This window comes from Alexandromys fortis, unplaced genomic scaffold, assembly GCF_014885135.2.
Source record: "Alexandromys fortis isolate MF-2015 unplaced genomic scaffold, M_Fortis_MF-2015_v1.1 scaffold_20, whole genome shotgun sequence".
Taxonomy (NCBI): domain Eukaryota; kingdom Metazoa; phylum Chordata; class Mammalia; order Rodentia; family Cricetidae; genus Alexandromys; species Alexandromys fortis.
In genome coordinates this window covers 12,081,340-12,105,889 of record NW_026067903.1, presented here as the reverse complement: position 1 = coordinate 12,105,889, position 24,550 = coordinate 12,081,340, and positions in this window count along the sequence as shown.

The following is a 24,550-nucleotide window of genomic DNA, read 5'->3' as shown; positions in this document are numbered from 1 at the left end:
TTAAACCTAAGGCGTCATGAATAGTAGCAAGGACACTGCCACCAAGCTATACTTCCAGTTCTCTTGTGTTACAAGTAAAATTAAAATTGCATAAAATGGTCAAGGTTGTTGGGGGCAAATTGGTTATTCTGACATAATATTTCCTGTGGTCACAATTTCTTAACATTCTCCTAATTACAGTTCCTACTGGTGTTCTCACTGAAACTATGTCTGCTCTTTCTTCCATCTACTTATCTATTCCACAGTTATTCAGCTATTTAATATCTTGCTCTTTTTATTGAATCAGATAGTTTTCTATCGAGAGTAATTCCCCAGTCATTCAAAGCTAAAAATTAAAGGAAAAAAGGAATTGAGGGGCTAATATTGTGTAAAAGAGACTTGAACTAACTTTCCAATGATATTATAAGTGACAGATATTATGATTGATAAATAAGAATATGCCCATGAATACACATGATATGTTGTATATAAAAACAAATCAAATTAAGTAAATAAAAGCACATATATACTCTGCCCTCTGTAAATAGCAACTTACTTTCTTCCACAACAAGGTTTTCCTTCTAATATAATTTTAAAACTTTTCAATATAATATTAATAGCATAAAATTTCACATATTTTTGCAGCATCAGTTAGTACTCAAATTTTCCACATTTGACTGTAATTTGGAACTAAAAGATAATTGTGGCATCTATTCAGCTAACACTACCGTTCCAGAATGCAGTAATGGAATCTTAATTTGACAAAACTCTAAGCCATCCGGTAGCTGAGTTCTTTCTACAGACTCTCAGATGGAATTGAGATTGCATTTATTCTGCCTTTCAATGGTATAAATTTCTAGAGACTTTCTTTATTATTGTACCATAATTCTTCTTTAGAAAAAGGCCGAGTCCACATTACTTCTTTCAGAAGGATCGCTGTGGAATCAATAACTAACATTCTAAAACTCATTCTTCGCATCAGCGGGTTCCCTTTCTCTAAGCTTATCCTGACAGCCTTTGCTGTACAACACCATCTGACGTTGTCACGAAAGCTCCCACATCAGGTCTCCCTAGCAACACAAGGCCTTTTCTTTCTTCCACTGTCTACAATTCAAGTAAAAAAAAAATCCAATTTGTAATAATCTCTACAAATACAAAAAAAACATTCAGCCTGAGTCATATGATGGTAACAGTGATAATGAGGAGCTAGGGGGGAAATTGGAAATAATTAAATTATAGAGCAGTGTTATGTTCATGGATTTATCCAAGCTCCAGATGGTGTCTTGGTGGACTCACCTTCAGATTAGCTAAATAAAGGCCAGGCCTTATATTAGTCTACACATATCATTAATGAGTTTATCCTTATACTGCCTCCGGTTAGGGCTTTTAGTGCTATTATTCTGAAGCCACATTTAAGAGGAGATTAGTTGGATTAGTGTTTTGAGAAACAAAGTAATACATGCTGGTATTACCAGACATTAATCATAATCACAAGTCTCCTGACATTGCATACTTCTTTGGTTAATGGCTTCAAATCAAGGATGCTCTACTTCTTCCTCCCAGAGGGTAGTACAATAGCATAATCCTCGCTGAGAATGACAACCCACATCTCCAGACTCTGTGACAACTGCTACTTTAAACGATTGCTCTTGCTTATTCCCTACAAATTCTTCAGAACAATTTTTCCCTCTCAATTTCTTAAGGATAATTATTTTGCCTGAATCAAGAAAACATTGTAGTGTGTTACTGATAACTTTAAACAAGATAGTTGTCAGGTCCTCCGAATGAGTAAAATGAAGAAATTACTAGAGAGTATCTTCTTAATTATAAAATAATTAAGACTGATTGAGATTATCAAAGATGTATTACATTTTTGATGACATAAGCTATTCTAGGACATACAAATTGCTGAAGAAATGTATGGTTTCTATACATTGCTTACAAAGAATTTCCTCCCATAAAGTTGGAAATAACTCAAAGAAGAATTTCTGTGATCTTTATTCTCACTTGAAATCACTAGACCCTTTTTTCCTGATATTCTCAAGAGACTGTTTCGTCAACAATTGTAGATCTAATATTTTTGTCTGAGAAGAGAAAATTGTTTATTTTTTTGCCGGGCTGTGGTGGCACACACCTTTAATCCCAGCAGTGGGAAGCTGAGGCAGGTGGATCTCTGTGAGTTCGCGGTCAGGCTGGTCTTCAAGAGCTAGTTCCAGGATAGTCTCCATAGCTACAGTGAAACCCTGTCTCAAAAAAGAAAAAAAGTTTATTTTTATCAAATTTATTGTGTGGTGACTTTGTTTAAAAGTGAAACATGAAGTAATTTCAAAAGTCAAATACATTTTTCTTTGTTAATGTATTGCCAGTCTTATTTTATTATCTAGGTAATTTTATGCCTCAAAGGACTCATAGTATCCTTTAACTTTTATTATTTTAATTAATTTAAAATTATTACCAAATTAGATATATCATTTATTGTGTGTGGAATGAATTTAATTAATTAGTATATAATAAGGTGGTAATATTAATCTTTTAACAAATATTTATTGATTTTAATTGACAAAATTTTATATATATTCATCATGCACATGCTCATATATATATTGCTCTTAGCAGAAAACGTATATAAAAGAATTAAGGTTAACAGCCATGGCAAGTGTCTAAAGAAACTCATATTTATTAGAGAAATGTGGAGAAAGAATCAGAAAGATTGTGTCTGCAATTTGTGACTTCATCAGTGTTCGTTCCAATGCTTATGATAACTCTTGAAATATCAAAACAATCGGAAATTCTTATGATTAGTTTTGTCTCTGCAGGAATTGGAAGGGAAAAATCACATACTACTGGCACAAATGTGTTCATTGCGTTGGACCAATAGCTTTTTTTTTTTTTTTTTTTTTTTTTGATGGTTACAAGTACCTGTCTTTAAAAATGTTAGGGAAATTTACTGTATTCTAACCAATATTCTCTTAATTCGACATGGTCATTGTTAATATGCAGAATTTTTTTTTTCATTTAAAGGGCAAAGAACTAACTCATGTGAATATAAATCACCTGCCTCTTTATAGAAGACAGTACAGAAGGCAGTCTTCTTAGTAAATTTATCAATCTATTTATTTACTTACATCATGGCTACAGTTTTTCCTCTCTCCTCTCCTGTCACTTCCTCTTTCCCACCTCTCCCTCTGCTCTCACCACATTCCACTCCTCCTCAGCTCTGTGTAGAAAAGGGCTGGCGTCCTGTGAGTATCAACAAAACATGGCATATCAAGCTGCAGCAAGACTAAGCACCTCCCCATGTATTAATGCCTCCCAAGGAAACCCAGTATAAAGAATAGGGTCCCTAAACCCAGTAAAAAGATTTGCAGACAGCCCATTTCCAATGTTAGGAGTTCCACAAGAAGACCAGCTTTCTCAATTGCGACATACAAGCACACTGCCTAGATCTGTTCCATTCAGGCTTCAGAAGGTCACTTCAATCTCTGCAAGCCCCTCTGGTCCCAAGTTAGTTGATTCTGTAACTTTTCTCATGGAGTCCCTGCCCCATCTTTTTTTCCTACAAGCCCTTCTTCCACTCAACTGTGGGATATTCGGAACTCCACCTATCATTTGGCTGTGGGTCTGCAACTGCCTCCATCAGTTGCTTGATGATGCCTCTCTGGTGACAATTAAGCTAGGCAACAGACTGGTCACAGGAGATGGCCAGTTCAGACTCTGTATCTGCTATTGTTGGATTCTCAGCTGGGGGTCTTCCTTGTAGATTCTAGGGAAATTTATTTGTAACAGATTATTTCCTGTTTTTCCTGATCCCCAAAATGTGTCCCCTCCCCCTTCTGCCTTTTCCAGTAGTGCCATCACCCCCCCACCTCCAGATGGGGGTTTTACGTTGCTTTGGAGCCTGTCCTGGAACTAGCTCTTGTAGACCAGGCTGTCCCTGACTCACAGAGATCTGTTTGCCCCTGCGTCCCGAGTGCTGGGATTAGAGGCAGGCACCATCGCTGCCCCGATTCCAGTAGTCTTTTAGTTTAAAGTGACGCTCCTTCCAGACTGGAAAAAAAAATCATTCAAGAAGATTAGTAAAATACTGTTTTTTGAGAGAGAGAGGCTGCTTGCTGGTCTCCGGCCACTTAGTCCTGAAATTATCACACAGAAACTATATTATTTAAAACACTGCTTGGCCAATTACTTAAGAGCATTTCTAGCTAGCTCTTCCATCGAGAATTAACCCATATCCATTATTTAATATTTTACCATGAGGCTCATGGCCTTCTGGCAAATTTTCAACATCTGTCGCTGGCAAGCTACCTGGCTTCTCTCTGACTCTGCCTCCTTTCTCGCAGCATTCAGTTTAGATTTCCTCACCTAGCTCTGTTCCCCAATAACTCTGGTATAGACCCAAAGCAGTTTCTTTGTTAACCAATGATATTCACAGCATACAGAGGGGAATCCCACATCAAAATACTGTGACCCTTTTAACACTGACCTATGCCCTGCCTTGTCTCACCCTCACTACTACACATCAGCAATGTGTCACGTGCTATAGAAAAGTCACGTTATTGTGATTCTTAAGGGATTCGTTGCAGGGCTTTAAGTCATGCTTTTATATCTGTAATACCTGAAGCTACTGCAGCCTTTTCTGAGAGACCACATAACTCCTTTATCAGCAGTTTCTTCATCATGTTTCCTTGCCTTATAAGCTACATCTATGGCATGATTTATTATGCTCCGAGCTTGCTGACAGGCTGTGACTAAGACAGATGAAATGACAGGGTGACTTCTCGTCTTCATTGATACACGCTTGTTGTCGGATCCAAAGCCAAACTCATTACTTCACAAGCCCACATTCTCCCTCTATTTAGATGAGTTACTTCTAAATTCTGCCTGTTGGAAATCCAGTCATCTGGTGAACATTTATAAGGAGGGAAGGATGGTTGCTTTTTCATCTATTTTTAAACTTTATTGAAAAACAGTGTTATGGCAAACAGACATCAAATGCAGAACTGTGTGTTTCCCTCCTGCACTTGAAGACATTTAGTCACTTTGTTTACAGTGGATCTCATGAGATTAGCAAATCAAACTGAAGGATGACCAGTGTCAGATCTGTTGAGAAACTGCCTGCGCAACTGGAATAGCAGAGCATACCCTATTGGTCACTTAAACCCCGAGGATCATGTGTACACTGCAAAGCATGCCACTGTGCAAACTTACTGTAAAAGTCACCTTGGTATAAGACGCACTTAGCATGAAATTCACATTAGCCGATGAAAGAGATTTAAAAAATGTCTATGGTGCAGGATGAAACAGCTATTAATAATAAAAAAATAGAGCACTGGATTTGTACATTCATCATTTTATTTTTTAGAGATTTTTCATCATAATAATTTTAAAGAAAAGAGACAAAAGATACACTTTTTTGATGAATTTTATTCTTAACTTCACACATGTATATGAAGCATTCTGATTACTCACTCCTTCTCAACATCTTTTATCAACTTCTCGTTCATTCCGCTGAATTTACTGGTTAAAACTTTTCGGTATCAGATGTTTTCATTCGTTTATTATGATCACATGGTCTGCCATGCTTACAAAATTCAATGTGGTTCATCATTTGTGTATATATATGTATGTATATCTGTTTGTCTCTATTTATTTAAATTTTTAATGGAAATATATTCTTCTACCCAGCAAAAAATCTTTGATGCACAGTGTTTCCTGCTTGCAAGATAATGCTAGGACAATAATGACTCAGAGTTTGTGGATATGCCCAACCAATGACTGGTCTAACTTTAGGCCAATGCCCTTAGAGAGAGCCCATGCCAACATTGCCTGGATGGCTTGAACCTGGAAGCTGGATGTCTCAGAAACATAGGGTATAACCAAACATGACTGGCAACAAAAAGAAAGAAAAATTAAGTAAGAAAAGAAAAGATAATGCAGTCAATGAAATGATCCTTAATGATATTCTGCTAAACTCATGGATTGGGGCCTTCCTCTAGCAGCTGATGGATGCGAATGCCTAGGCCCACAGGCAAACATTAGATGGAACTTGGGGAGACCCATAGAAGGGGGGTAGGGAGGATTGTAGGAGCTCAAAGACTGAGCACACCAGAAGAACATCACATACAGAATCAACTAGCAGGGCTCATGGGTTGTCAGATGAAAGAGATTAAAGCAGCAATCAAAGAACCAGCATGGGTCTGTGCTAAATTCTCTGCATATATTGAGGTTGTTTGGGATTTTATGGGAGACCAGACAGAGAAAGTAGAGGTATATCTGTCTCCTTTGACTTCCTTTGGGACTCTTTTCCTCATTCTAGGTTGCCTTATTCAGCTTTGATATGAGAGTTTGTGCCTAGCCTTACTGCATCTTGTTATTCCCTGTTCAGTTTATAACCCTGGGGGCTTGGTCTGCTCTTTTATGAAGGGAAATGCAGATGTGGATCACAGGGAGAAGAGAGGTGGTAGGGGGACTTAAAGACATGAGGGAGGGAAGCCTGTTTTCAGAATGCATTGCATAAGAGAAGAATAAAGAAAAAGAAAAAGAAAAAGAAAGAAAATATATTCTTCTCACAAATAATACATCCCATACACAGTTTCCCCTCCCTCCACTTCTACCATTTTCAAACCCCTCCCCCTCTCCAAGATTCAATCCCTTTCATGAAACCGAACTTTCTGAACATGGCGGACAATGAAGGTTGATAAGCCAAGGACAATGGCACTAGGTTTCGATCCTAATACATGAACTGGCTTTGTGGGAGCCTAGCCTGTTTGAATGCTCACCTTCCTGGTCCTGGATAGAANTGTGTGGGAGGAGGGGGAGAAAAATGGGGAGGAGGCGAGAATTTTTTTCTTCAACAACTAAAAAAAATAAAAATAAATGAAAAAAAAGATTCAATCCTTTTCCTTTTCTTCTTCAGAAAAAATAAATAAATAAATAAAAAATAAACACAGGACTCCAAGTGAGGAAAGGTCATTTTAAAGTAAAGTTATGGACTGTTTATTATAACTTTCAAAAGAAAAGAAAATATATGTGGAACTCTAAATTCTGAACTTTTGGAAGTTTTCATTTTATCATTAAAATATTTTAGTTATCCATTCTGTTACTTCATTATGTAAAACCATTTTAAAACAAGAGAGAAAGTTTAGTGGTTTTAATCTACTGTTGTGATACATACCTATAATTCTGACATTCAAAAGGCTGAAAATGGAAAAACACAAATTTAATGATAGCATAGTATACATTGAAAGTCTTTTTCTCAATAATTGGTACTGAAGGAAAATATATTTTTTATGATATCAAGGTTCAAGTATTAACTGACAGGAAACAGAGATGTGACATATTGTATATTCAGTATACTTTGTAAATATTTTTATATTTAAAAAATCTTTAAATTAATATTTTACCAAAAATTTCATTAAGTTAGATTTTAAATTATAGTAACTAAAACAAGTAATAAATTAAGACTTTTATTATAACATCATTAAAATTTACAACTTGATAAATTTCAACATTTCTGACTCAGTCAGTATGATACCGACCATGCAAGCATAAGCATTTGAGAAGGCATTCCGAGACCCATATAAAAGTTGGACGCAATACTAGTGTGTAACTCCAGAATCTGTCTGTACCCCAGTGCAGGCTGATGGTCCCGCATAATGACAGCAGGCAGATTCCTGAGGATAACTCTTGAATCTAGCCCAATGGAGTTTATATCTTAAAATGTAACTGGGAAAGCAAATGAATGGGACAACCAGTATCAACCTCTGCCCTCAAAAGATATGCGTACAATGTGTACACACATATTTACACACACACCTACATATATATATGAGTACACATGAATATGACACACATACCATACACACACAAATAAGATAGAGTGATATAGGCAGACACTTTATATTACTAACTGGCCTGCACACAAACATGGATACACATGAACACATGCATGTACATACACACACACAAAATTATCAACCCTGTGATAAAGTATAGCAAATATTAGCCAATCTGCTTATAGTATGTTAGCATATTATTTGGGATAGAATAAATTGGGCTTCAGAATCTTTATATTCTAAGCCAAATGTAGGAACAACAATTAAAAACAGTCAGATAAACATTAATATTTTTATTTTGCCACTAGCAAAACTTATTCTAAAAGATATCTAAGAAATTTCCTGAAAGTTCTTAATGAGAGCAAGAATAGTGGCCCAGAAAACAAGGTCAGGAAGTTCTGAATAATTCAGTAGGGTGTTTAACTTTTAATATTCACCAGTGCAGGAAATAGAAACATTTGTTTTAGACTATTGCTAAATTGGAAAGAGACCTACTAGATCATCTTTTATCCATTCTTCTGCCCAAAATTGTTAGGTCATTGCCTTTTTTTAAAAAAAATCAATATGCATTAGAAAAAAATCAGTGCCTCTTTTACCATTTGAAATCCACAGTTTTAAAAAAAGTTCATAGTATTTTAGAACAAATTTAAAATATAATATTAAAATTGCAGTGACATGAAACCATTTAACAATGTAAGCACAGAGATGGTTATGTGTGTCCTTGCTTACTTATGAGAGACAGGCTAGACCAATTATACTTTACCACTATAAGTTTATACTAACATAGTTTCATACTTGAGTATGGCTTGTAGAACAGTTCCCATAAAGAGCAATAGAAAACTTATTTCCCCATGAGAGGAATGTTACATGTGTTTGCCTGCCTGTATGAAATGATCCTCACAGAAATAAAAAGATACATCTAGAAACAGCCCTCCTCAGGAGGAAAGCAGATTTTGGTAATAAAAAGTAATCCAGTCTCACATTTTATAGGTGCAAACTTAATTTAGCTGTTCCCGTATCTCTCGCTTTCCCATTTCCCTTTTATTGCTGGCATTAACTATTCACGGGTTTCCCTCCCTAAATCCAATCATCACATGCACATAAAGGAAATTTGAAACATTACATTGGATCTGAAGCATGCTAAATTGAAAACTACTAGATGAAGCACAATCCCCCAAAATGCCAAACAGTTTAACAACACAGAATTGAATGTAGACCTCACTCACTGTCTATTTTGTGATTTGCAGAAATGCTTTTATTTTACTATTCATTCTTCTGCGGCATTATTTGTCATAATATCATTGGGTAAAATGAGGAGTATTTTTTAGTAGCTGTTTTTTATTCTCCAATTTGGCAAACTCCACTTAAATTTTTTCTAAGATTGGTAGGTTTTCAACTACACTCCTAATTCTCTTTATAAAAATTTCTCATTGGCACTAAACTTCCCAAGGAAGAAAATGGACAACTAGTTTGAATAACATGGATAACCTCTTTTCCCTTTTGAATTTCAATCCAGACCTACTGGTGAGTACACGTTTTGCTTGCAAGATTATGGTCTTGTCTCAACTGAATTGATCAATTCTTAAGTACTTTGTCATATTGCTTCTTGTCTTTTACATTTGTTTTAAAATCATCTGTAGCTTTTCAAGGAAAATAAGAATTTTCCTTTCTTTATAAGTCATTTTACAAAAATCTGTATTTCTTCATAATGTCTTTGGCCTAATTTCCTGATATTGTAGACATTTAAGAACATAAAATGTATGTCTTGCACTCTAGTTACTCTCTGCCAATGTAGAATGCAAGATAAAACTTATAAATGCCTTAAAGGCTTTCTTGGTTTCCATGACAAAGAACCAGTATTCTATCTATTTATCAGTATGCTTGTATTAAACTCACTGATGAGACTTTAAGCTATTGTCACAAGTGAATTAGGTCATCCTAAGAGTGTGCAGTCTTTGCCATATCTGTACGTGTACTTCTTCTATATTTCTGACTGAAAAATTGAAATCACTACTAGAAACTTTATCAGAAATGATAGTTTATTTTACATAAGCAAACATGTTTTTCTCTGAAAATTGCCTGAATCTAGGTGCAGCGACTTATACCTGTAATTTCATCCTTTAAGAAGGTTAAAGATAATGTAAAGTTATTTCAAGATCAGACTATCCTACAAATTGAGTCACTAATCAAATCAAATTAAAAATAAGTAAACAAACATGAAAAGTTTTAAAAGTAAAAGATATTAGTTTTACATTATAATTGTATAAAAGACAATGAATTAAATAATCAAGCAGTAATATTATCACCCATTTTCAAATTTGTAAATTTAAAAATATTTAAATACCAGTCTATGCAAATTGGGCTTTCTTATTGTAGATTCTTTTGAAATGATGAACAAGAGCATCACTCTTTTACTGATCTTGAGGTCTATTTTCTTCCTTGTCTTCCTTTGTGGGGTTCTATTTTGAACAAGTAGTAGTAGTTTCAAGATGAGGACATGTTTAAAATAAATACGAATTAAAAAGAAAAAAATCAAACAACCAAAGCTACAGGGATATCCATCTACTGTTTAGTGTTTACAGAGAATTATACCAGTCTTAGAGAAATAAGTGTACTGGGAGTTTATTTCCTAAAAAAAGTTACTAAGATGAAAAATAATGAAGAGATGAGATAATAACAGTTTTAAAATTTTAGTTTCCTGAGTTAGAAAGGCCCTATAGTGACTCAGGGGCATTTTATTTAATTTATCTCAATACCATTACACAGTGGCTACATTACAAAAGCAATGAACATTCAAAATGATATGAACCAAGATGGTTCTTAAACCACATATTATGTGTACACCGTTTTATGTCTCTTCATTTTTTCCACTTAAAAATTCCTTAATTTTCTAAATTAAATTGTTGGTAAACAGCAATGATTTTGACTTTTGTAGAGTTTGTTTTAAGACAATATATTTTAATAGAACCATTTTAAATTACTTTATTTTGCTGCAATAAGACATTGACAAAAACATACTCATAGTTTATAGTCCACTATGGTAGAATATCAGAACAAGAACTCAAGTCAGGAACATGGAGGCAGGAACTGAAACAAGAACCACGTACTGCTAAGTGCTTGATCCTCATGACTTGGAAAAATTTCCTTCTCATACAGCCTAGAACTCCTGTCCAGAAATGGTATTATACTCAGTGATCCAGGTCCACCCACAACTAGCATTAATCAAAAAATTATCAACAGAATTTCCTACAGGAAAAATGATATAAACATTTTCTCAGTTGCGTGTCCCCTTTCAAATTAGGTCTAGTTTGTGTCAAATTGAACAAAAAAGCAGAACTACCACTTTGTATATACTATATTCTTGCTACCTCCCAATTGTACTTATAAATCATTTTTGCACATATTAAGTTCTTGCTACTATTCAACTGTACACATAAATCTTTTTCATTACTTCTGCATTCTATAAAATGTAAAAATGTTATAATGTAAAAATGTTACCACATGTAGATGACCATTTGCATAATCTATTTCTTACCTAAATGTTTACTGCACATGTTCAGTATATATTTAATGACTTGAGTATCAGGTGTAAAAAGATGCACCAATACACTAGATCATATATTATGGTTACTAGACCAAAAAATTCAGAAACTAAAAAAAAATGCTTCCTGTGGATTAAAAGTTAACATGGTGTGTATATATTTTGGAAACAACAAAATGGAGGACATTGAAAGTCATTTTACTTAATTTTATTAAATTTCTTTACTTAAAAATGTTGACGTATGACTTTATTTAGCTCGTGTTTGAGAGGACACATTTTCTTTGCTTCTCTTGAAACTCTTTTTCTTCTATTGGATTGACTTCTTCATTTTCAGCGTGATGGTTTTTGTTTTATCTTACTATATTTTATTTTGTTGTGTTTTGCTATTGTTTCTTGTAAGTCTGTTCTTTTATAATGACAGAAAGAAAGAAAATGAATACAGATGGGAGGGGAGGTGGGGAGAAACTGGGAAGAGGCAAGGGAGGGGAAACTATAATCAGAATATATTTTATGAAAGAATGACCTATTTTTAATAAATGAGAAAACATATTTGAAAGTATCTTAGTTTAATGAATCAAATTTCTTTGGCTATTAAGATGACTAATTGTAGATAACGAAAACACCATGATATCTTGAGCTCTATTGCTAGAATCAAAATTGTGGCAGTAGAGAATCTGAAATTGGCCTCTGACCTCCATAACAAGGCATGTGTATATTCACCCCAACTCTGACACATGTTCACAAAATGAATACATAGTACTGCCTTCATTCTTAAAAAATAGGATAAATATATCTCATTAGTATTTACTGTGGATAGCTTCAATTTTAAATTAATAAATTTCCTGTGGTTAAGTTTTCAGAAAAATGTATATAAAATAAATTAAGTATTTTTTAGTAAATATTAATATATAAATGAAAATAAAAGTAATGGTATTAAATTCTCTCTTTGTAAATTAAATATAATTTCCAAAGATTATGTTTATGTTTCCCTATTTAAATTTACTCAGCAATTACAGTTTAAATGACGACAAAATGAGTTGATGACTTTTAGAAAAGTGTAAAAAATTGTGGAGTCTTTGACCTTGACATTTGCCTACATTGTTTATATTCTCCATTGTTATTCTTCTAACCTTATGTCAATTATTAAGTTTGAAAATTTTAACATTCCTGTTATGTTTATAGTTTTTGACATATTATTTTGAGCTTACCTTTCATCTTGAATATATATTACCTTGTGATTTAAGTGCTATATTCTTTCTATGTGTTCAAAGATAGTTCTTATAAATTATTCATTTACAATTGTTATGCATTAAACATCTGGAAATTTAAGTCAGAATATTTCTTCATTCAAAATTTTCACAAATAAGACTAGTTATGTGGACATATAATTTATGAAAATAAATATTTTCAGACTATATATATATAAAACAAAAGACTAAATTTATCTATTGACTTCTATAAAATAAATTTAATTTTCCTGCTTTAATAAGGAATAGATGAGACTAGCATCTATTTACATAGTTTATAACACAAAAAAGAATGTTTCCAGTTTTCTTGCAATCATTAATTTTTAGTACCCTATTAATGTCTCTTGGTGTCAATATTCTTCATCATGCCTCATGTTAATTCTACAGCTGAAATCCTCAGTAACCCTACAATTGAACTATATTTATTCTTCTTTTCTCTTTAGATCTAAAACCGACATTTTCTTGCTTGAAAAGCATCATAACACTTAAACAATAAATAAAATATTCAATGAATGTTAAAGTGTTTGCCATTCAGATTTATATAGTTTTCAAGTTTTTCTAACAGGTACATGGCTACTTTTGTCCCATATGTTTACACTTTGTCCCATGTGTGTATTCACATTTTTCATAGCCATGTATGTGTGGAAAAACATTCATATGTTTGCCAGTTTAATCACATATCTGCATTAATAATGAAGTGATCTCCTTACTATATGATCAATGACTATCACAACATCTCAGAGGGAATAAATATTCAATAATCATTGGTTTTCAACATTACTAAAGCAACAATCCTTTAATAGAGTTCCTCATGTTGTTTCAACCCAGCCACAAAATTATTAATTATGATGAATCATAAATCTAATTTTACTACTGTTATGAATTTTAATGTCAATATCGATGTTCCTCAATGATCTTAGGGTTACCTTCCAAAGGGATTGTACTGTATAGATTGAGAAACACTGAGACAAGGTGTTCAAAGATGCTATGGATCAAGCTCTGCATGCAGTGTTACCACTAGCACCTAGTCAAAGATAATACAAACAGAGGTGCAAAGAAAAAATTATATTTAAAAAAAATAAAAATTAAAAATTGTGACCCCCAGGTTGAGAACTGCTTCAATAAATGATGATGAAATAAATATTGACTACAAAAGAATATTTGATTTGTTTTGTCTCCTTTCCTGATTGCCTTTTCCAGTAGGCATAGTTACATAAAAAATTCAGTTAAAATCATCTCAACAAAATCTTTTAGGAAATCAGGAAAGGCATCATATCTGCTTATTAGAGTTGATCCTCTTAGCTGATTTTGTATTATGACTTCTTCACATCCTGTTACGGTTCAATTCTGACATGTACTCCACAGACTCATTATTTGGGTGGTTCCAATTTCTAAAACTAAGAGCTAAAATATATGTTTCCTTAAGTTGCTTCTATCATACACTGAAGTCAATGCAATTTATATAACATAAATTGGGGCCCCAATTAATTCAGAAGAATGGGCCAGACTTACATTATATTTCACAACTTGCATCCCTCTACTGTATGACACAATGTACTGATTTATGGACCTAGTCTTTTTCAATAATAAAGCACTCTTCTGCTGGATAAATTTGGAAATTGAGTAAAAGATGGTTTTGGAATATATCACCAGCTGCTGGCAATTTTGTCTTTTGTATCAAACAGAATTTTAAAATCCCCCAATACCTGTTAATCTACCTTAAAACCAATATTAAAACCTCTTATATGTTTGAAGTCTTAAATATTAATTGTTAATAATTGAAAACAATATACTGAAAAAATATATTACTGATCTTGTTGTGCTTTCTAGAATATGAAATATACCAACAGTATATAAAAGTCACTGGGAGATTATGTACACACACAAATATATATATACATATATATGCATATATATGTGTATATATATATGTATATATGAAGATTTAAGGATGTAGTCACCTTTAAAATACACACACACTTTCTTTTATTATAGCTACAAAGAAGAGGAAAGAAGGCAAGATTCAATATTCCATATAATTAATTTCCTGGCATCTGGCTTATTGAATGGAAGAGGGAGTGAGTTGATCTCTGAAATATAAATAGAAAACTACATTTCTACAGACATTGCTTCAATTATACATTATTAAATTTCCTTTGCAGAACCTTAAGAATAACCACTGGCATTCTATGCAATTGCAATTGAAAGAAAAATCTCATTAAGTTACCTCTGACACATTCAGATTCACATATTAAAATATCTGATTAATCCAACAAAGCAACTATAAATAAATTATGCTGTATCCAGGATCATAAGTGCCCCTGAAAAGCCTTGGAATAGACAGCTTTGTCCCCAGTCACATTGCTACTTGGAGGCAGAAAGGGGGATTACTTTTAACTAATTAAATGTTTTAAATTGTCTGTATATGTTTATGTCTATGTGTGGGTATGTGCTGTGTGAGCACAAGTGCCTGTGGACCCAAGATGTATTCTTTGAAGCTGGAGATACTGTTGATTGTGAGTTACCAATATGAGTAGTGTGATCCAAACTTTAGTCTTCTGAAAGGAGTTGTATTTCTGTATTTTACCGTCCACACTCTGTGCGTCTTAAAAATTTGATCCACAGAAAAAGAACAAAATTGAATCACTTGTCTCTTATATTACAACAATTTTAAAAAGTTTTTGTACTTTAAAATGATGATAAGACACTTTAACTATTATTCTCTCTCTCATCACCTTAATAAAGATGGTTCTCCCAACAGAATTCTTTCACTTCCTCAGTGGATAATATACTCTTGATGCATGTATATTCCCAAGAGGTGCTCTAGACCAGCTGAAGAAACATGTTCAACTCAAATGATCCTCCTCTCCTTTAAAAAGGATACTATAGTCTTCAGGAGCATGATTATTCGTAACACATCATGATCTCTCCTGACTAGAAAGTATGGCTCCAAGACACAGAGCCCAAAGGTATTTCTCTCCCTTAATCTCTTTTGTTCACAGAGGTCAGCAGTCAGAAATGGGTTTAAAGAGTTTGAAGTGGCTTCTCCCCAGATGCCTAGGGCAGGAGCTTGCATGATTGGAGTGCCTGTTTCCAAAGATGAGTAAATTTGTGTATATGAAAAAGTCTTTGTCTATAACACATGTGATCATCTCTCCTGTTTCAGAAGCATGGGTTTTTAATAAAATTCATAAGAGAGAGTGGATTGTAGAGCCATATTATATAGACCCATAATTCTACATTGTATATGGGCCAGAATTTTAGGCAACTATTTGCACCTGCCACACAGAACATGGTCACCTAGCCTTTTGATATAAACTGATGCTATCCTAAACAAAAGGTCAGAATATGCTAATGTTGTTCTGCTCCTTCTTTGTAATTTGGGAGGATACCTGGGAAACAGGTGTTAATTTTGTCTATGTGACAGAACAGGCATACAGAGCAGTTATAGATAAAAAAAAAAAAAAAGGTATGACAAAACGGGCAGAAGGAAGTGTACACGACACAGTCATTTTCCTGGCTACCTAGGAAACAGAATGCTCATGTTTATGTTTTGGTATAAAAGCTGTTGGGAGAATAAACACGGGTTATTTTTCAGGATGTGAACTCAGAATTTCAGGAGGGATACCTCATAAACAAGGGGAATATCAGGAATACTCAAACCACATATAACCATAATTCATCGCAGCATAGCACAGCATAGAATCCATACATTACTGTGTTGAACAAAGTGCATGGATAAAAACAAGACTTCCAAACTCTACAAGAATTTCTTCCTTGCACGTTCTTTCATATTTGGCCTCAGCAGAAGCAAACCTTCTCCACACCTCCTCCCAGAGGTAATGCTTTCTTTCAACCTATGAATTCCTTTCAAATAACTCAAACAAAATCCTAGGGTTCTCTTTCATGCCTTAGGAGGTAAGAACTACTTGGATGAGTTTTCTATTTGAAAATAACTTTTCATAAATTCTTTCATAGCATTCTTTAGAATAATGCAATGTTTCTTTTTTTCCCTACGGTTCCCAAGGTCGGCTTAAAGATAGTTGGGTTTCAGATCTGAAAGGAAAGGTATCCTAGCTGTTGTAAGCTAGGCTATAGTTTTAGCTATGAAAGAAATACAGGATATACCTACAGCACTGAAAAGAAACTTATCCTGACTATCAGAAGCCTGGCTACACCTGGAGCTGTGTTCTGAAAGAAGACCTATAAGAGGTTGTCCAGATTAAAATTGCCCTATAAGAATAACTTCATGGATTGATCAGATTGATTGAAGAGAAAATTCACATTGATTTGATTATCAGCAAAGATAAAAAGGAAGCCCAGGAAGTCTTTTTGGTCAGTCATTTAGAATATTTGTGAGTTCTTCTAACGTCACTGTTGTTACTGATGTTGCTAGTGTTTTGGCTGCTGCTGTATTTCTTTGCTAATACCAGGACACAATTTCTTCCTCCTTCCAATGTGGACTGGGGATCAAGGATCTCCATGTATTCTCCTGGCTTTATGAAGAAGCTAAGAACTGATTCATGGACTCTCCACAGCAAAACAGCCATGACCCAGATCTTACTGTGTAGGCCACTCTACTATATCCTCTTTAATATATATTCATTTATCAGTTTTGTTCCCAGAGAGATAACTGACTAACATGATACTATTAAAATTATCTAAGCGTTGGAGGTTTCCTGGGTTATGCACAAGGTAAAACATTTCTTAGTACTGATCCCATAACACACAAGCAAGAGTTGAGTTGCTCAAGTCTGCCACTATTTGGAATAGAAAAGAATATTCTAGCTAGGTAGTGGTGGCACACATCTTTAAAGCCCACATGCTTTGAGGCAGAGGCAGGTAAATTTCTGTAATTTCAAGGCCAGCCTCATCTACAGCATGAGTTCTAGGAAACTAGAGCAACACAGAGAAACACTGTCTTGGTAAAACAAAACAAACAAACAAAAAAGAATATTCAAAAGTCTCTGTTTTTCAATTCACAATTGAAACCTGAAAAATCCATAAAGTATTACTATGTCAAATTTTTACATTCATTCTCAACAGTTTTTATGAAAGCAAACTCTTAGGGGAACAATCTGAAACCTAAAATTTATCCATGTCTAAATCCAGTGATCTTCACGTAGTTTAAAAATGTTTTTGGAATGTCTAATGACTCTCAACCTCATATTCTGGGTCTTTTTTGAATTTGCTAATTTGCATAATATCATATTTCATTCTAATATCTAAAAATGAGGCAATTTTGTAGCCATTTAAATTACATATATTGTATAACATTTAACATAAATTCTTAATCATGTAACTATTGATGATTTAGTTTGTAGTCTCTTATAACAAATAATCATTTATTGTGATAAGGACTGTTGCATAGTCTAATCACAAAATTAGAGTGTGTAGTGTACTGTAGAACAAACATCTAGATGCCCAGCTTGTGTACTCTGGGCTAAGTTCTTCATCTCTCATTCCCCAGCAACTACAGTTCACCTTCTACTTTTTTGAGATTATACTTATATCTCTGATGCCTTTTATTTGTAGAATCATTTTTCCTGTGATTGGCTTACCCTAAATAGCATGCCTTCCAACTCTATCACAGAATTTATCTTAGAAAACAAACAGATTTTATGTATTTGTGTGGACACAGTACAATTTGAAATTCCCTGTCTTCCTGCTCTGGAGGGATTTCTCTGTGATTTAGATTGCACTGATTACCCTGTGAAATAATCCCATTAAGCCTTGCCTCTGTGAGTGCCCTCATAGCAGGAGTAGGTTTGTATGCCCACCCCATGGTGTCTTTTTTTTTTCTTGCCTTCCCACCAGTTAGCACCTTTTGCCATATAATGATACAAAAAGAACATCCCATTAAAAGCCAGCATATCAGCACATGGACAGTAGTCTGAACAATTGCCAGAACTGTAAAATAATGATTTCATTGAAAATAAAATATTTTCTGCTCATTTTCGATTACACGGTTTGAAGGATTTTGTTGTCGTCGCAAAAGAGTAAGAATATTCCCCTCTCCATTCCAACTATATCAGACATATCTATGCACATTTATGCACACGCATACTTATAAGTACGTATATTGTGTATATTTATTCAGGTAAATTAATATGTGTATATGTAAGCATACATGTGTGTTTTCATACATTTGTGCCTTTATACATGTATGCATATGCATACATTAGCATGAAATTCATATATCATTACCATTTTGTATTTTGAATAAGTCTGTGATGGTCAGGAAGTATAATTTTCTTTTCTTAGTTGAATTTTTAATTATTTTAGATAAATATCCAGAAGTAGAATTATACGTAGAAATTTGGTTTTGTTATTTGATAATATTCCTGTACTCTGTTTTTTAATACTACTATACCACATCGCATTGCATCATGTACATAGTTTCAAGCTTCATCAACTGTCTATCAACACTTGTTTGTTTTTTTATTCATTATTATTTAATTTTATCTTTAAATCAGTCTTATTGATGTCTAGCTAGCTCGGTAGGTAGAGCACAAGACTGTTATCAACACTTGCCGACACTCACTTTAAATTACTTTTCTCCTTTTTTCTGTTCCTTTCTCTTTCCCTGGTTCATTCTTACTTTCTTTTTCTTTCATTCCTCTCTTCTGTTTTAAGTGATATGAAGTGTTGTATTTATGAGCAGTATTTTAATTCTCTCCTGATTTGTTCTTTTCAGAAATTTTTGCTCTAACATTGGCCATTTGCATCTTTAAAAAACAAAGGTTAACCATGTTTGCCCATTATTAATTATGTAGTTTGTGATTTTTCTTTTAAAAGCCCTCTATTAATTAGCAATGTAATTCATTTTCAGATCCATGGATTTATATACACTCTCCCACCCCATGTTCTGCCTTTCTCTATGTTGATTGTTTCGTTTAGTGTAAAGATGCTTTGAGTTTGATATAGTTTCATTTGTCTAAATTTGTTTTTGTTTCCTGTACTTGTTTTCAGGGTTTGTCAAGGGAGCACAGTTACTTTTATATCTTCAAGGGAAGGCGCCCTCATTTTTGTATTAGATAAAACTATAGCTTTGGTAGAGAACAATGAAAGAAGTAGGGCACACTTACCTATTGAGCCATACTGGCCTTGTCAACCCAGGTGATGTGTAGGGGGATGATGTCCTAGCCAGATCACTCCAACATTCTATTCTCTGTGCTTTGTGAACCTCTACCAAGTGGAGAAGATTCCTGGTGTGGTTTCATCCATTTGTTTAACACTTTTAGTTATTACATTTAAATTTTTAACCTATTTTTGTTAATGATAGAAGATAAAATGTAAAAGTACAAACCCAGTTGCCATTTCATTTACTAAAGATAAGGTCTTTTCTATGCTATGTACTTGTAATATTTTCAAAGTTTATTGACCTGAATTGGTGATTGAGGCACTTAATCTTTTCCTTTTATCTATCTATCTATCTATCTATCTATCTATCTATCTATCTATCTATCTATCTATCATCTATCTATCTTCTATCTATCTATCATCTATCATCTATTTCTTCTCCATCCAATCCTCTTCCACTTCTTTGTTATTTTCAAAAGTTGATTCTAGAAGAGAGTTATGCCAACTTTCCAATTCATTCAGAGTGGTCCTTTTTCTTATTCATTTTTGTTCTGTCCCATGTCCCTGTCAGCACACAGACAGACAAGACAAAATTTGTCCTTTGGATAGTTATCAATAATATCTTAGGAGAGATACATTATAGACTTTTCTTTATTATGAGAAAGACAGATTTGAGACTTCACTTTTGTCATCCATTGCTCACAATTGAGGAGCTCTGATCAATAAAGACAACACTTCGTCCATATGCTAGCAAAATACAGCTTATTTCACTAGAACTGCAGTACAGGAAATTATGGATTTTTTACAAAAAGTTAATCCGCACATTGTTAGGTCTTTACTGTGAGTGACAGATGGTCTCACTCATTCAAATGCCTTGTTAACTTTACTCCACAACAAGCAAAAAATGTTTTTTTGTGTTTGATTTCACTTCAAGGAATGCTATGAAAATTGTTCACTTAATAAATTATAGCACAGAGTGATTATTTGTAGTGCTACTTCAGTTTAAATTATAGGTTATTATTTATTCTTGCTTTTATGTACAGTAAAATTTAAAACCTAAGAAGAAAAAAATACCATAATTTATAGACATGTATGTATGTATATATATATAATTTATGAAAATGTATAATGTTTGTGTTTCTAAAACCCAACTCTTTATTCTCTTGTGAAGATATTTAGAAATCAAAAAATTATAAATTTGAGCATTCTGTTCTATTATCGACAGAGATATGAAAATGGCTTGAATTTAATGATCTTAGTACCATCTGGTATTAGCAATTTTGTAATCTACACAGATGTCAGAGAATGTGGAATCTGAGGCAAGAGCAAGGGAAAAAGAGACTCACAGAATTCAAACGTAGCATGGCATAGCATCTTAAATCTTAAGTATGCAATTACTGGGATAAGAGCTAGAACACTGTGTAATTAGCAGACAAATCAACTTTTAACATTTGAAAAGACGTATTTTCTAAGCTTTTCTGTTTGCTATGTGCTTCAAAAGACAAGGTATTAATTGTGTCTTGGTAAAAAGAAATAAAATATTTTTTCTCATGTAATGTGTTTTTTCTCCGTGGGATATCTGCAACTGTGATCACAAAGACAACGATATTAATCCCCTTGCTCTTTTCTGTGTTTAATGAATAGTATTTCTAAATAGCTAATGATGAAGATAAGTTTTCTTGAATCAGAGAAAATGTAATCATTTTTAATATCGTTCTATGGGAAGAGAAGAGAAATTAGCTCCTAAGATAAGTTTTCTTGAATCAGAGAAAATGTAATCATTTTTAATATCGTTCTATGGGAAGAGAAGAGAAATTAGCTCCTAAGAGAACCATCAGGTTTCTTTCCAGAAAACACTTGTTTTATAACATACTTCCTTGTAGCCTTCCAGCTTTATTCACTGTTGATTGTTCAGATTTATTTTGGTAAGGTAGTGCAATTATTTATTATTAGAGTTTTATGCTTTATATATCCTAAATATTTAGCTTAATATTAACACTTCTACTTAGTCAGTATGTGCGTGTGTGTTTAGTATTCTTTGCTGGAGAAACGATAGGCAAGCACCTGGCTCCTGTGTTAACTCACTAGCTCTGTTCTGACATAGTAAAGATTCTATGTTTCTGGGTCAGTTGTCATATTACTGAAAATTTACTGAAAAAAAGTCCACAAAATTAACCTATGTTTCATCAAAAGATTTTGTTTGATGAATGAATCTATGGAAAAAAAAAAAACTTTTAGTCAGCTAAAATTTATAACCGTAAAATAACATATGAGAAGAGAAGGTAACATATATAATTCACATATATTTAAAAATCCCTGTGAACAAATTAAGGGATCAGGAACAAAAGTTGAAATATTTTATGACTAATAAAATGTTCATATTGACCACAATAAGTGTGGCCCAAATCTGGATTAATGGTAAGAGTCCTAAAAACTTACATTCCTCCGTCTTGCGATTTAATGATGTCAGAATGCTTGCATTTGCCAGGAATTTGTTGACAATGGAAAATTCTTGAAAAATTTTAACACATTAAATATGTTGATGTTGGATCCCAGGATAAAGAGAAATGGGTCTTAGAAAGAGAATAGTGAAATCCTCTGTTGAAAGGCAGTGATAGAAGTAACAAAGGTAAAGGAAAAAATTGTTAAGATTATCAGGTAACAGTGTAACAAAAGGGTTAAATACTTGAAATATACATTCCTTAGAAGGAATCAAAGCAGAGTTTGGTGACAGTAATACAGTTCATTGTGTGTGTTATTATTGTGATTTTCCTTCTTTTTAAAAATCTTTTAATTTTAATATATTTTTAAATATATTTTACATTCCAGCCACAGTTTTACCCTCTCTTTTCCTGCCCCCTGTACTTTGCCCCAGCCTACTCCCATCTACTCCTCCCAATGGGTAAGGGTGCTCATGGGATATCAACAAAGACTGGCACATTAAGTTGTGCCAGGACCAAGTCCCTAGCCCCTACATCAAGGCTGAGCATGGCATCCCACCATAGGGAATGGGTTCCAATAAGCTAGTTCATGCTCCAGGGGATAGGTCGTGATCCTACTGCCAGGTGTCTCACAGAGAGTCCAAGATTCACCACTGTCTCCCACATGCGGACAGAGTAGTTCTGTCTCAGGGTGGCTCCATAGCTGTCAGTCTAGAGTTCCTGAGTTTTCACAAACTTGATTCAGCTGTCTATTTAGAGTTCTCCATCATGATTTTGTCCTCCCTTGTTCATATACTCCCTCCTCTCTCTCTTCAATTGGATTCTGGTGGTTAAGCCTGGTGCTTGGTTGTGGATCTAGTTCCATTAGTTGCTGAATGAAGGCATTATGGTGATAGTTTGAGGGGGGGGGGTGATTCTTATAACTGGGAAGGCCACTTTGGGCTACTGCTCCACTTTTACTAGGAGTCACGACATCTCTCGTTCACTGCTAGTGGAAGTGCAAATTTATACAGCCAATTTGGAAATCGGTATGGCAGTTTCTCAAAAAATTGGGAATAAGTCTGTCTCAAGACCGAACGATATCGATCCTGGGCGTTTATCCAAAGGATACTCACTTGTACTGCAAGGACACTTGCTCAATATTGTTCATAGCAGCATTATTCGCAAAAGTCAGATCTGGAAACAACTTAGATGCCCCTCAACAAAAGAATGGTTAAAGAAAATGTGATACACTTACACCTTGGAGTATTATTTAGCTGCAAAAAGCAACTACTTCTTGAAATTTGCAGGCAAATGGATGAAACTTAAAAAAAAAATCCTGAGTGAGGTAATTGAGACTGAGAAAGACACAGTATGTACTCATTTTGAAGTGGATATTAGATGTAAAGCATGGGATAACCAGACGTCAATCCACATCTAGGTAACAGGGAAGATGCTAAGAGATACAAATTGCTTGTCCAGGGAAGGGGAATTAGATGAGATCTGAGTACACTGGGTCGATTATGGGGGGATGGTAAAGAAGTGGGATAGGAGATGAGAACATGAGGCAACAGGATGGGTAAGGGGAGAGAGGGACAGAGTGGGAGAGATAAGAAAGAGAGCTCTTGATAGAGTTAGCCACTATGGGGTTAGGGAGAAACTGGAGTTAGGAAAATGCCCAAGAATCTTCTAAGAAGACCCCAGCTAAGACTTGTAACAGTCGTGGAGACTGATCCCAAACTGTTGTTGTCATTTTCAAGAAGACAAAACAGAGCTATCTGCTGCACTGGTCATCCTGGTTTTCTAGGTCACAGTGTCTACTATATGCTGAATTTCCAGTAGTTTTGCTTTTGCTTTGGTTTTTAAATAATTATAATGATGGGGCAAACAATGTGATTATTAACTATTTTTTTTTATTTATTTTACATACTGGCCAGAGTTTCTCTTCTCTCTCCTCCCATTTTTCCTTATCCCCTGCCTCTCATCTACCTTCTTCCACATCCACTACTCCTCTGGAGCTGTTCAGAAAGGGACTGAGAAATGATATAAAGTTTACTTGCCATATTAAATTTTATTTGATTCCAGTTATTATAAATTCAATGCTTTGCTTATAATTTTCAAAATAATTATTCATATATGTAACAGGACCCCAGACCTCAACACAACTGACACTTTCATATAAGCAGCATTCAGGTCATACACCTCAGCACACACACAGTCCAACCATCCAAAATGAAAACAATGACCTAATGCACAAAATCCCATAATTATGGGAAAGTTTCAGCTGGAGAGATGGCTCAGTGGTTAAGAGCATTGCCTGCTCTTCCAAAGGTCCTGAGTTCAATTCCCAGCAACCACATGGTGGCTCACAACCATCTGTAATGATGTCTGGCGCCCTCTTCTGGCCTGCAGACATACACACAGAATATTGTATACATAATAAAT